The sequence below is a fragment of the Scyliorhinus torazame genome, chromosome 8 (genome assembly GCF_047496885.1).
Source record: "Scyliorhinus torazame isolate Kashiwa2021f chromosome 8, sScyTor2.1, whole genome shotgun sequence".
Taxonomy (NCBI): Eukaryota; Metazoa; Chordata; class Chondrichthyes; order Carcharhiniformes; family Scyliorhinidae; genus Scyliorhinus; species Scyliorhinus torazame.
This window is the reverse complement of record NC_092714.1, coordinates 36578098-36592082: the sequence shown is the minus strand read 5'-3', so window position 1 is coordinate 36592082 and position 13985 is coordinate 36578098.

Below are 13985 nucleotides of genomic sequence, written 5' to 3'. Positions count from 1 at the left end.
GTGGGGGTAGGGTGCTGCTCTGATTCCCGCCAGCCCGTGGAGAAGCAACAGCACCTTTACAGATGCCAATTGATATTTGTCCCTGAGGATTTGGGATGAGATCAACATTTTCTCCATGAGAAAGTCAGGCGTCCCACCCCTACTGTCCTTCTCCTTCAGGAGTCAGGATCCTCAAATTGGGCCCTCAGTGATTGGAGCTGTTGAATTTCACAGCACATCTATTTTCACTGGAAGATATTCTGAATATTGCAAGGGTGAAAAAGCAGCTCCCGTTCCCAGAGTTTGAATAGTAAATGTTAAAGCCAGTGCGTTGAATTAAAGTGAAATCTACCAGCTGCACTTTATGCTGGCAGACCACCAATAAGGTGTACGGCTCTTCGATGCCCAGAATTTTGCCCAATTACCCCAGACAATTGGAACCATCCCGGTCTTCATTCAATAACCTTTCCAATATTGGCAGGGCACCCCGACTGGAATTTTCCCCAGGTAGTGATATAAGGAATAAAAATTCCACTGTGCAGGCTACTCGCCCACACTCAGAGTACACATTGGGCAGTTTCCTGCTCCAAGCAATGACTTCGGCAGCGATTGATTTAATGGGCAAACAAAAATCACAGGTCAGAGTGCTCAATTTGTCAAATTGCACCAGGAGCTGGTGCAGCTGAATACTGGCCCCCAAATTGAGGGAAATATCACAATTCCTCTTACTTTAACCCAAGTGCTGTGTTTGGCTACCACAATCCAGACTTCTCAGGAGCAGAAATGGCTGAATCTTTCTCAAATGGAGCCTCCGCTTTTGCAGTTAGTGTACATAAGTAGGGCCACCACCACAGTGCTGTAACCGACAAGTCTTTACAGTAATATTACTCCAGTGGCAGCAAAGGATTGGCACCAAAAGGTTGAATTCACACCCAGTTATTCCCCCTAAAAGAGGGCCCATTGCCTGCTTTGGGAGAAAATTCTTTGGACTCTTTCACATTTTCTTCAGTACTTTCATGTTAGTGCAATTATAATAATAATCCTTAAATTAGTGTCACAAGTAGACTTCCATTAACACTGCAATGAAGTTACTGTTTGGATACACTGAGGGAGAACTCAAAATATCCAATTTACCTAACAAGCATGTTTTTGGGGACTTGTGGGAGGAACCCCACGCAGACACGGAGAGAACGTGTAGACTCTGCACAGGCAGTGACCCAAGCCGGGAATCGAACCCGGGTCCCTGGCGCTGTAAAGCAACAGTGCTAACCACTGTGCTTTTGGTGCAGTAGAATATTTCGGACCCCCACTCTCAAAGAGGAGAAAGGAGAATTTGGACATCTGAGCTCTATTCTCCAATCTTCTCCACCTCTCAACATTCTCAATGTGCACAAATTTTTTTACAGATAGCGGCATCAGCCTTCAAGCACAGACAGACACAACTATAAATCTATAGCTTGGTTCTTTCAAGTGCCTCACCTCATTGCTTTTATAATTCCTAGATGCCTTTGAGGTGTTGTGCGCCGTGCCAACTTCCAGCTGCCAGAGGCACAAATGTTTGTGAAGAGTTGAGCGGCCCAGACAAGTTAGGTCATTTGGCAACAAGAGTCTTTGGTTAGGTTTGGGAAGGGTGGTGAGGGAGGGTGTGGTTATAATGGAGGGGGTATGGGCAGGGGGGAGTGGGCTGGGGAAGTGAGGAACAGGATGTAGGTACCTCCCCTCTTATCTGAAGTGGTCTACCTTATGTAAAGGAAGACAATGGCACAGTGGTAACATCATTGGACTAGCAATCCAAAGGCCTAGGCTAAAGTTCTGGGGCTATGAGTTCAAATCCCACTGTGGCAGCTGTTGGGAATTTAAATTCAATTAATAAAATTTGGAACTAAAATCTTGTCTCAGTAATGGCGACCATGCCACCTATCACCGATTGTTGTAAAAACCCACCTGGTTCACTAAGGACATCTGCCACTCTTACCCAGCATGGCCTAAATGTGAGTCCAGACCCACACCAATGCGGTTGACTATCAACTGCCCTCTGAAATGGCAAACCACTCAGCTCAAGGCTAATTCGGGATGGGCAACAAATACTGGGCTTTCCAGCGATGCCAAAACCCATGAAAGAAAGAAACAAAAGTGTCGGTGGCTCACACACAAACTCCTCAGGTTGGGGACCAGTCCTCAGAGATGTCCACTTTTACCTCAGTAACTTTCCCAGTCACTGACAGAGGTGGCAACAACATGCCATGGGGGGGTCTTAAACTTCTCCAGGAATACCATAAGACCATGAGGCATAGGAGCAGAATTCGGCCCATCGAATCTGCTCCGCCATTCAATCATGGCTGACATTTTTCTCATCCGCATTCTCCTGCCTTTTCCCCATAACCCTGATCCCCTTATTAAAACCATGTCCCCCAACCCAAGTGCCAACCCATACGCCACCCTTCCAACACACTGCAGAGTCCTCAGCGAGTGAACAGCCATTTTACCTTTTAGAGTAAAGCTCTTCAATAATTTAAATATGAAGAACTGAAACAAAAAAATTACATTACTCCCAAATGAGATACACATGGACAAAGCATTAATATGTTTCTGTTGGAATTTGATTCTATTTTATTATTCCAAGATAGAAAATTTCATAACAAGACATAAAAAGGCTTTTTAACTGCAACAGAGCCTGTTAATATATTAAAATTTGCATTTTCAGATACGTTTCACATGTATTTGTGGTTACTTGAGAATTTCCCATAGCCGTTTGATTGTCTGCCTACGCAATTCGGGTTCAATCCAATGTGACCGTCTTGAGATGCTTCACATAAATTACACTCTTCCTTACACGCCAACAGTTTCCATGCGCTTTGCAGAGAAATGCCTTCATCTACAGCTGTAACTCTGCTTACCACCAGTAACCATTTACAACACAGAAGGAGGCCATTCAGCCGTCAGGTCTATGCCCCCCCCCTGCCCTCCGCGTGGAGAAATCCAGTCAGTCCCACTCCTCTGCTCCATCCCGTGTCAGAATACAGCCGAGGAATAGCGAACTCCATTTTAGCTACTCGTAATTGAATGCCCGCAGGTTGATTAGCAAATGTTCATCCTTGTTTTGCCATCCTTCCTTCGCCTCACACCACACTCCCCCTTGGTGAGCCTCACGCACCCAAACACATATTTCACTCCACTACTGCCAGATAGATCCTTGGGATGAGCCTTGTCAGTTCCATGGAGGCTGTCTTGAAGGGGGAGCCGGGAGGAAATTTTGACATGAGGATGTTGGGTCAATGGTCCAATGCCTTCCTGTCTCTGAGCTACCTTTCCAGAATCAGTTCATCAAAGGAGTGATGACTCGCCCAGCAGCAGTAGGTGGCCAATTCAAATAATTGGGCAGCATGGTAGCACAGTGGTTAGCACAGTAGCTTCACAGCTCCAGGATCCCAGGTTCGATTCCTGGCTTGGGTCACTGTCTGTGCGGAGTCTGCACGTTCTCCCCGTGTGTGCGTGGGTTTCCTCCGGGTGCTCTGGTTTCCTCCCACAGTCCAAAGATGTGCAGGTTAGATGGATTGGCCATGCTAAATTGCCCTCAGTGTCCAAAAAAGGTTAGGTGGGGTTACTGGGTTACAGGTGTGGGCTTAAGTGGGGTGCTATTTCCATAGACTGGTGCAGACTCGAGGAGCCGAATGGCTTCCTTCTGCACTATAAATTCTGTGAAATTCTATGAAATTAAGTTCCCAGTTGTGGCATGGTGGCAGCCACCCCCTCCCACCTCACTGAGGCTAAATCCTGTCAGGAGGTGGTTTGTCAGCAACTGGCCCGCGAGGCTTCTTTAAGATCCATCCCCACTGGTGGCACAGGAATCTGTGGGCTACTACTACAGTCACTTTCCATCCTCTGGATTCAGCTTTTATAGGATAATACAGAGTTCTAACATATAGCTAGAACCAGCCAAACTCAATGCCAAAACCTCCCCAAAGATTTGTCCCTACTGACTGCCCCAACGAGTATGGACGATAGAGGCAGAAAATTAAGCACCCCCTCAAGGCAGATTCTGAGGCAGGGTGGGTGGTGTTATGGGAAACGTAAAATTGTATGGATAGAATTCCCCCCCAAGATCCCAACCGCCCAAACCCAAATGCAATTTCATGGTTGATTGGGCAGGGCTGCGGATGGGAAACCCGCCCATTCACTTATTATTATCCTGTTCACCTCAATTCTAGGCTGGAGGTAGCGGGTGTGGTGGGTGGTAAAGTGGCATTGCCACTTTTCCCCACCTTGGCCTCTCTCTGACAGCCCTCTCAGAGTTGGGGCACACTTCCCCTCCGGGATGTTGGAGCTGCGGGACCCAGTCTCCTCCTGGACTACCCCCCAACACCATGATCACCCCCTGGTGACCCCACAACCAGGTGCCCACCCTCCTGCCCCTGGGACTCCCGGAACATGCCTTTTCAAAGGTCGTGGAACTTAGTCCCAGGCAGAGTGCTGCAGTGCCACTTCTGGCTACTGCAGCGCTGTGCCTGGCCGGGTTGAAGATCTATCAACCAATCTGATTGGAAGATAGCTCTCGTGGGTGGCACTTCCTTCCAAGGGCAGACAGAAGTCCCGCCCACTGCCAATCAATGATGAGTGCAGGGGAACATGCCAGGAGCAGCACCAGGTACACCGAAAAATGAGGTGTCAGCCTAGTGAAACTACAACACAGGACTACTTGTGTACCAAACAGCATAAGCAGCAAGTAACAGACAGAGCTTAGCGGTTCCACAATGAACGCATCAGATCTAAGCTCTGTAGTCCTGCCTCATCCAGCCGTGAATGGTGGTGGACAATTAAACAACTTACTGGAGGAGGGGGCTCCACAAGTATCCCCAACCTCAATGATGGAGGAGCTCAGCACATATGTGCAAAAGACAAGGCTGAGGCATTTGCAATAATCGTCAGTCAGAAGTGCCGAGTGGATGATCCATCTCGGTCTCCTCCGAAGGTCCCCAGCATCATAGATGTCAGTCTTCAGCCAATACGATCCACTCCATGTGATATCAAGAAACGGCCGAAGGCACTGGATACTGCAATGGCTATGGGCCCTGACAATATTCCGGCAATAGTACTGAAGATTTGTGCTCCAGAACTTGCCACACCTCTAGCCAAGCTGTTCCAGTACAGCTACAACACTGGCATCTACCCGGCAATGTGGAAAATTGTCCAGATGTGAACTGTACACAAAAAACAGGACAAATCCAACCCAGCCAATTGCCGCCCGATCAGTCTACTCACCATCATCAGCAAAGTGATGGAAGGAGTTACTAACAGTGCTATCAAGTGGGCAGCATGGTGGCGCAGTGATAGCACTGCAGCCTCATGCTGCCGAGGTCCCAGGTTCGATCCCGGCTCTGGGTCACTGTCCGTGTGGAGTTTGAACATTCTCCCCGTGTTTGCGTGGGTTTAGCCCCCCAACCCAAAGATGTGCAGGCTAGGTGGATTGAACATGCTAAATTGCCCCTTAATTGGAAAAAATGAATTGGGACTCTAATTTTTTTTTAAAACAGTGCTATCAAGCGGCACTTACTCAGTAATAACCTGTTCCCGGATGCTCAGTTTGGGTTCCGTCAGGGTCACTCAGCTCCTGACCTCATTACAGCCTTCAAACATGGACAAAAGAGCTGAATGCCAGAAGTGAGGTTAGAGTGACTGCCTTTGACATCAAGGTAGCATTTGACTCAGTATCTCATCAAGGAGCCCAAGCTAAACTGGAAGTCAATGGGAACCAGGGGGGAAACTCTCTGCTGGTTGGAGACATACATGGCAAAAAGGAAGATGGTTATGGTGGTTGGAGGCCAATCATCTCAGCTCCAGGACATCACTGCAGGAGTTCCTCAGAAGTAGTTTCCAAGGCGCAACCATCTTCAGTTGCTTCATCAATGGCCTCCCTTCCATCATAAGGTTAGAAGTGGGGATGTTTGCACAACGTGACTGCACAACGTTCAGCACCATTCGCAACTCCTCCTTGTCCAAATGCAGCAAGACCTGGATAATATCAAGGCTTGGGCTGACAAGTGGCAAGTTACATTCATGCCACACAATTGCCAGGCAATGACCATCTCCTACAAGAGAGGATCTAACCACCATCCATTGACATTCAATGGCATTACCATCGCTGAAACCCGCATAATCAATATCCTGGGGGTTACCATTGATCAGAAACTGAACTGGACTAACCATATTAATACTGTGGCTACCAGGTCAGGTCAAAGGCTAGGAATCCTACGGCGAGTAACTCACCTCCTGACCCCACAAAGCCTGTCCGCCATCTACAAGGTAAAATCAGGCGTGTAATGGAATACTCTCCACTTGCCTGGATGAGTGCAGCTCCAACAACACTCAAGAAGCGCAACACCATCCAGGACAAAGCAGCCCACTTGATTATTCCCCCTTCCACAAACATTCAAACCCTCCACCACCAATGAACAGTGGCAGCTGTGTGTACCATCTACAAGATACACTGCAGAGAGTTCCTTAGACAGCACCTTCCAAACCCATGACCACTACCATCTAGAAGGACAAGAGCAGCAGATACCTGGAAACCCCACCACCTGGAGGTTCCCCTCTACGTCACTCATCACCCTGACTTAGAAATATTTCGTCGTTCCTTCATTGTTGTTGGGGCAACATCTGGGAACTCCCTCCCTAACAGCACAGTGGGTGTACCTACGTCACAAGGACTGCAGCGGTTCAAGAAGGCAACTCACCACCATCTTCTGAAGGCAATAAATGCTGGACTAACCAGCGATGGACACATCCCATGAATGAACTTTTAAAAATCAATACCCAATTGAGCATGAAACACCAGTCGGAGTGTGAAAGTCGGCGGCTGTGTGTTAGGCATCGACTCTCAGGACAGCGAGGGCCCATTGCTCACCCATCCTTAAAATTCTATCCTGGGAATACAATCAGTTTTATTATACATGAGTGTCTGAAATATAATGAATTCAATGATACAATAACTGGAAACTAAAAGCTCAGAATCGTTTTTGGTTTAAATCTGCCACACTGACTCCTTCTGTGTGAACCAGGTACTTCTTAATTCTTTGGCCCAGATTACACATCTTATTGTGTTTAAAACTCCTCCTATAATTATCTTCAAAGTGATAAACAAAGAAATGGCTGAGGAACTAAATTCATACTTTGCTCCTGACTTCACAAAGGAAGACATGAATAATCTACCGGAAGTAAAGAAATGGGGCGGGATTCTGTGTTTCTGAGACTAAGTGTTAACACCGGGGCAGGATTCATGGACTTCCACAACAACAAAACTGGCGCCGCACCTGGATCAATTCAGCGACTGTTAAGGGGCTAGCTCCAGCGCCACGTGGAACACAATTAATTCCAATGGGAAACATTGCCGGATTCGCCGGATTCACGCTTGATACTCAGGAGGCTGACAAGCTGCAGCCGCATATACACACTTCACCCCCTACACACACCATCTGTGCCGATTCTGACGCTGCCAAGGCTGGGGTGGGGTTCCTGCCAGGGCCCGGGACGGTGGTGACGGGGGAACGGGTCGTGGGGCCTAGGAGACCCCCCCCCCCAAGGGCCTGGGGCAGTGCCCAGGCATGCGCCGCCATTGCTGGGGCCTGCAAGGCAGCCACCTTGCTTCGCACCCTACTGACCACCCACCATGGCCTTGATTCCGCAGAGTCTCACCAGCCATATCGGTGCCCCCACCCTGTGCACCCCAGCCCCCACCCTCCACCCCACCATCCCCCGCACTCTCCGCCATACCAGCCCCCCAACCGACTGCCACCCACCGGTGGGTCAACAGGCAGCCCACTAATGGGAATGCCCACTGTAGCCTCTATGTGGGCTCCAGATGGGGGCCACAGAGCGTACCCCTGGCAAGGGCAGTGCCGGCCGACGGTATCTCTGGCAGCAGGGACAGGTGCCAGTGCTAGAGGCCCCCAGGTTCCAGCCACTGATGGAGCAAGGAATGCAGACATGAGGGGGGGAGAAGAACAACCAGGGGCACTGTGTAGCCCGTTAGACGTGGTTGGGCACGGGGGTACGCATCATGCTAACATGTCGGCCTTTCATCCCCTGCAGACACTGGATATTGGAATTCAACCAGCAATGGTGGCCTTCCTCCTCGTCACCGCAGCCCTGGGGGATGCCCTGCGGCTGTAAGAGCTGGCACTGCTCGAGGAGGAGGAAGCAGCAATGCAGCAGGCAACAGCGGAACAGGAGGCAGCCGCTGAGGATGGAGAGCTGGCCACCCAACAGTCTGAGAAGGAGGAGGGAGCAAAGGAGACACCGCATGAGGCCTTGCATATACCGGCAACGCCTGTCATTCGAGGACCTGCTGGACTGGGCATGCCATCGAAGACTCCGGCTGAGCAGCGAGACAATACGACATATCTGCCAGATCATGGTGCACCTGGCACCGCGGGGGTATGTGGGAGGACACCCAGTCACTGTGGCCGTCAAGGTGATGGTTACCCTGAACCTTTACGCCATGGGGTCCTTCAAGATGCCAGAACGGACCTGACCGGGATGTCACAGAGCTCAGTGCACAGGTGTATCCGGTGCATCACCGAGGCCCTATATGCCCAGTCCACACAATACATCCATTTCAATGTGGACCAAGGCCACCAAGATGCCCGGGAAGCGGGGTTTGCTGCCATCATGGGATGTCCAGGGTCCAGGGGGTGATCGACGGGATGCATGTCCCCCTACGAGCACCTGCAGGTGACAGGCTGCTCCACACAAACCAAAAGGGGTTCCACTCATTGAACATGCAGCTGAAATGTGACCATCAGCTGCACATCGTGTACGTCTGCGCCCGATATCCGGGCAATGTGCACAATGCGTTCATACTGGCACACTCGCCGATTCCGGGCTTCTTTGAGGTGCACCCCCGGCTGGGGGGGTTGGCTCTTTGGTGACAGAGATTATCTGCTGAGGTTGTGGCTTGTGACGCCTATCCGGAGGCCACAGAAATCACGGAGACCCGCTACAACAACGCCTATGCAGTGACTAGGGCCGTGACCGAGTGGTGCTTCGGTGGTATAGGTGCCTGGACTGCTCTGGAGGGGCCCTCCAGTATGGCGCTGGGAGTGTTGCCCGCATCATGGCGGATTGCTGTGTCCTCCACAACATCGCGCAGCGGAGAGAGGAGGAGGATGAACATCAGTCCTTGTCTGACGGGGGAGATGCGGGGGAGGGCGGGGATGGGCAGGACATGGAGCCCAGGCAGGCATCAGTGGCCGCACGATGTGTGCTCCAGGGCCAACACGCACATGACGTTCTCATTGCCTCCAGGTTCACCAAATGTTTTGGGGGTGGTGACTGGCCAGGGGCATGGACATTACATCCCACCTCCACACCATCCCCACTCGCTGTCGGCAATTCCGCCCAGGGGAGGCGGAGAATATCAACTCAGGCCCGCTAATGATATGCCAATGGCGTTCACTGTACATGCATTCCGGAATGCACTGACGCCCACTGTCGAGGCCATGGTGAATTGTGATTTGGTATGAAATAGGCACCCGCCACGATTTCAGCGTTGGAACCAATTCTCCGCCGAATCGCGTTTCCCAATCCGCGTCAGCCAATGGAGAATCCCGGGCATGGCTTTGGCGAAATTAATGGGATTGAAGCAGTACAAATCTCCAGGGCCTGATAATCTTCATCTCAGAGTACTTAAGGAAGTGGCCCTAGAAATATTAGATCCATTGGTGGCCATTTTCCAAAATTCTTTGGAGCCTGGAATGGTTCCTACAGATTGGAGGGTAATGAATGTAATTCCACTATTCAAAAAGGGAAGTCGAGAGAAAACAAGGAACTATAGACCAGTGAGCCTAACATTGGTAGTAGGGAAGTTGCTTGAGTCCATTCTCAAGGATTTCAGAGCACTGCATTTGGAAAGCAGGGGTATAATCGGACAAAGTCAGCATAGATTTACGAAAGGGAAATCATGCTGGACCAATCTACCAGAATTCTTTGAAGATATAACTAGTAGAGTTGAGCAGTGAGAACCGGTGGATGTGGTTTATTTAGACTTTCAGACAGCTTTCGACAAGGTCTCATATAGCAGATTACGATGTAAAGTTAAAGCCCATGGGATTGCGGGTAATGTCTTGAGATGGATGGAAAGCTGGTTAGCAAACAGGAAGCAAAACGTTGGAATAAAAGGGTCTTTTTCTGATTGGCAGGCAGTGACTAGTGGGGTGCCGCAGGGATCTGTGCTAGGACCCCAACTGTTCACCTTATATATTAATGATTTGGATGATGGAACTATATGTATTGGGGGCGATTCTCCGAGCCTCCGGGCCGGAGAATCACCGCAACCGCGCCACGATGCCCTGATGCTGGCGTGCGATTCTCCGAGGTGCGGAGAATCGGCGGCATTTGCGCCGGCGCATGTGGCGTGGCGCCGGCGGTGGGCCGCTGGAATCGGCGGGGCTGCCGATTCACCAGCCTGGATAGGCCAAGCGGCTGCGCCAATATGACAGAGTCCCGCCGGTGCCGTTCAACCCTGGTCGCTGCCGGCGGGAACTCTGCGGGAACGGTCAGAGGGCGGCCTGTGGGGGGGAGCTCCTTCACCGGGGGGACCTCCGATGGGGTTTGGCCCGCGATCGGGGCCCACCGATCGGCGGGCCAGCCTCTACCCCCCCGGGCCTACTTTCTGGCTCGGCCGGCCCTGAACACCGACCCCATGTTGGGTCGGGGCTGGCGCGCATAAGAAGTCCCCTGCGCATACGCAGGTTGACGCAGCGCCCATTTGGCACCGTGTAAGGAGGCTGCAGCGGCGTGAACCGCTCCAGCGCTGTGCTGGCCTCCTTTGGGGGCCAGAATCCGTCATACCCGGGCCCGGTTCGCGCCGTCGTGAAACGCGACGGCGTTCACGATGGCGCGAACACTTGGGCTCAATATTGGAGAATCGCCCCCATTATTTCCAAATTTGCAGATGATACAAGGTGGGTGGGAGGGTGAGCTGTGAGGAGGATGCAGAGATTCTACAGCGGGATTTGGACAGGCTGAGTGAGTGAGCATATGCATGGCAGATGCAGTTTAATGTGGATAAACATGAGGTTATCCACTTTAGTCCAAAAAATAGGAAACAGATTATTATTTGAATGGGTGTAAATTGAGAGAGGTGGATATTCAGCGAGACCTTGGCGGCCTCGTGCATCAGTCCCTGAAAGTGAGCGTACGGGTACAGCCGGGCAGTAAAGAAGGCAAATGGTATGTTGGCCGTCACAGCGAGAGGATTTGATTATTAGAATAGAAATATTTTACTGCAATTGTGTAGGGCATTGGTGAAGTCACACCTGGTGTACTGTGTGCAGTTTTGGTGTCCTTATCTGAGGAAGGATGTTCTTGCTATGGAGGGAGTGCAGCGAAGGTTTACCAGGCTGATTCCTGGGATGGTGGAACTGTCATATGAGGAGAGAGTAAGTCGGTTAGGAGATTAGAAGAGTGAGAGGGGATCTCATAGAAACTTACAAAATTCCAACATGATTAGACAGGGTAGATTCAGAAAGAATGTTCCCAATGATGGGGGAGTCCAGAACTAGGAGTCATAGCTTGAGGATATGGGGTAAAACTTTTAGGACTGAGATGAGGAGAAATTTCTTCACCCAGAGAGTGGTGAATCTGTGGAATTCACTACCACAGAAAGTAGTTGAGGCCAAAACGTTATGTAATTTCAAGAAGGAAGTAGATATGGCTCTTTGGGGCTGAAGGGATCATGGGATATGGGGGGAAGGTGGGATCAGGGTTTTGAACTTCATGATTAGCCATGATCATCATGAATGGTGGAGCTGGCTCGAAGGGCCGAATGGCCTCCTCCTGCTTCTATTTGCTATATATGTTTCTATGTGAACAGTATGACTGCTAAAATTCCTACAATCAACCAAAATGCCATATAATTTGAAACTGTGATCATTTCAGAAAGGCCACAACTTACAGTTATAATTGACATTACGAAGCTTTACTCTGAGTACCTGGTGATAGGAATAATAGTGTGTGCCTAACTGGTTAATCCTATAACAGTAAATGACTCTGCTTCATACTTTTCATGGCTTTACACCCCTCCTGCTGGTGCTAAGTTTTGCTTTAGTGTTGCTTCACATGCATCAGTAACCGTTTATATAAAGCCTTTCATTTCTTCAGGTCAACTCAAAGTACTTTACAACTAACGGAGTACTTATTTTGGTTGTAGCCTCTGTGGTCATTTAGAAAAACTTGGCAATCAACTTCTGCCCAGCAAGATCGCACAAAGAGCAAATGATCAGATAATCTCTTTTATTAAGAGTGTTGGTAGAGGGATAAATACTGCAAAGGCATCAGGCAAAGTCTCCTGCTCTTACTCAAATCATGAGACCTTTAATGCCCATTTGAACAAATAGGTTTAGCATGTCATCTGAAAGACTGAGGGTCAATTTGAATTTTGTGCTGATATCTCTGCAGTAGGGCTTGAACCTAAAAACTTGTAGGCTCAGAGGTGACAGTGCTCTTAGGCACTCGGGCACAGTGAGCAAGAGACAACAGCTATCTAACTCAGGGTGTTTAATAGATGAATATCCATTTACTGAATTCGGCAGCAGAAGACGTTCTGATGATTCATCGCTGCTTTATTGTGATACTACAGTTAAGTACAAGCACTGGTTTCCACTCTTATCTTCTGGATCCTCGCCCTGTCCAGAAGCAACGACCCCCCACCCACCTCACACCCACCCAAATACGGAAAACTTAGCTCTTAAGTACAAGCTTCAATGAGCATCACCTGCCCTCAGTTCATACTGAAGCAAGACCTGGGGCGGGATTCTCCGGCATCTCCTGCACGGTGACCAGGAATTCCCGCCCGAGATCGATGGGCCTTTACATGGTCCGCGTCCCATCCGTGGCGACCTTGCGGGTGGGCGCGGCCAAAGGATCCAGCCCCTGGTTTACTCTTAAAGGGACCTGCACTTCTACCATTGTCAAGGGGACCCTTTGACATCTGTCAGAGGTGCCAGCGGACTCTGGCACCATGATGGGCATCACATGTAAACCCAGACCTCTCCTCTACAGAAGTCGTCATCACTGCACCTCCCGGCGAGGGTTACTGGGTACTGATTGACAATATTCCCTTCCTGACCTAAAGGCACAGACATCAGTATTCGGACAGGAACTCCTTCTCAGCTGAAATTCATCATTGGTTAGGTAAAAAAACATGGGACCATCTTATCTTGATGATAAAATAGTAAACTACAGAATATTAGCTGGTTTAGCTCAGTGGGCTTGACAGCTGGTTTGTGATGCAATTCCCGTGCCAGCTTACCCGAACAGGCGCCGGAATGTGGCGACTCGGGGCTTTTCACATTAACTTCATACTTGTGACAGTAAAAGGTTATTATTATTATCTGGGACCCACTCGTGTTCCAGAATATATATTTTTAAAAACATGAAGGATGAAGGGACCAAAGTGATGAAATGAAATGAAAATCGCTTATTGTCACAAGTAGGCTTCAATGGAGTTACTGTGAAAACCCCCTCGTCACCACATTCCGGCGCCTGTTCGGGGAGGCTGGTACGGGAATCGAACCGTGCTGCTGGCCTGCCTTGGTCTGCTTTAAAAGCCAGCGATTTAGCCGAGTGTGCTAAACCAGCCCCAGTTATGCCCCAGTGATGGACATAGTCCCATACAGATTGATTGTTAATGACTAATATTTAACTCTGAAATCTGCTCCAGAGCACATTGCCTATTCCGGACATCCTCACATTGCTTCCGCGTGCATTTTTAACATCCCGACACATCGATTGATGTTGAAAAGCCAGCAGACCTCCGAAGAAGCATCGTCTTGTGGAAAGGAGCCATGTGGGGGGCTGGGAGCAATTAACAGCGATATTCTGTTAGGATAAGGAGTGGTTGGACATTTGGAGGGGGGGGGGGGGGGGGGCGGGGGGGGGGGCGGTTGCAGGAGTGATGGGTGGAATCTAATTCTTTGACTAACTCAGCCTTTCTAATGGCTACGCTTAAC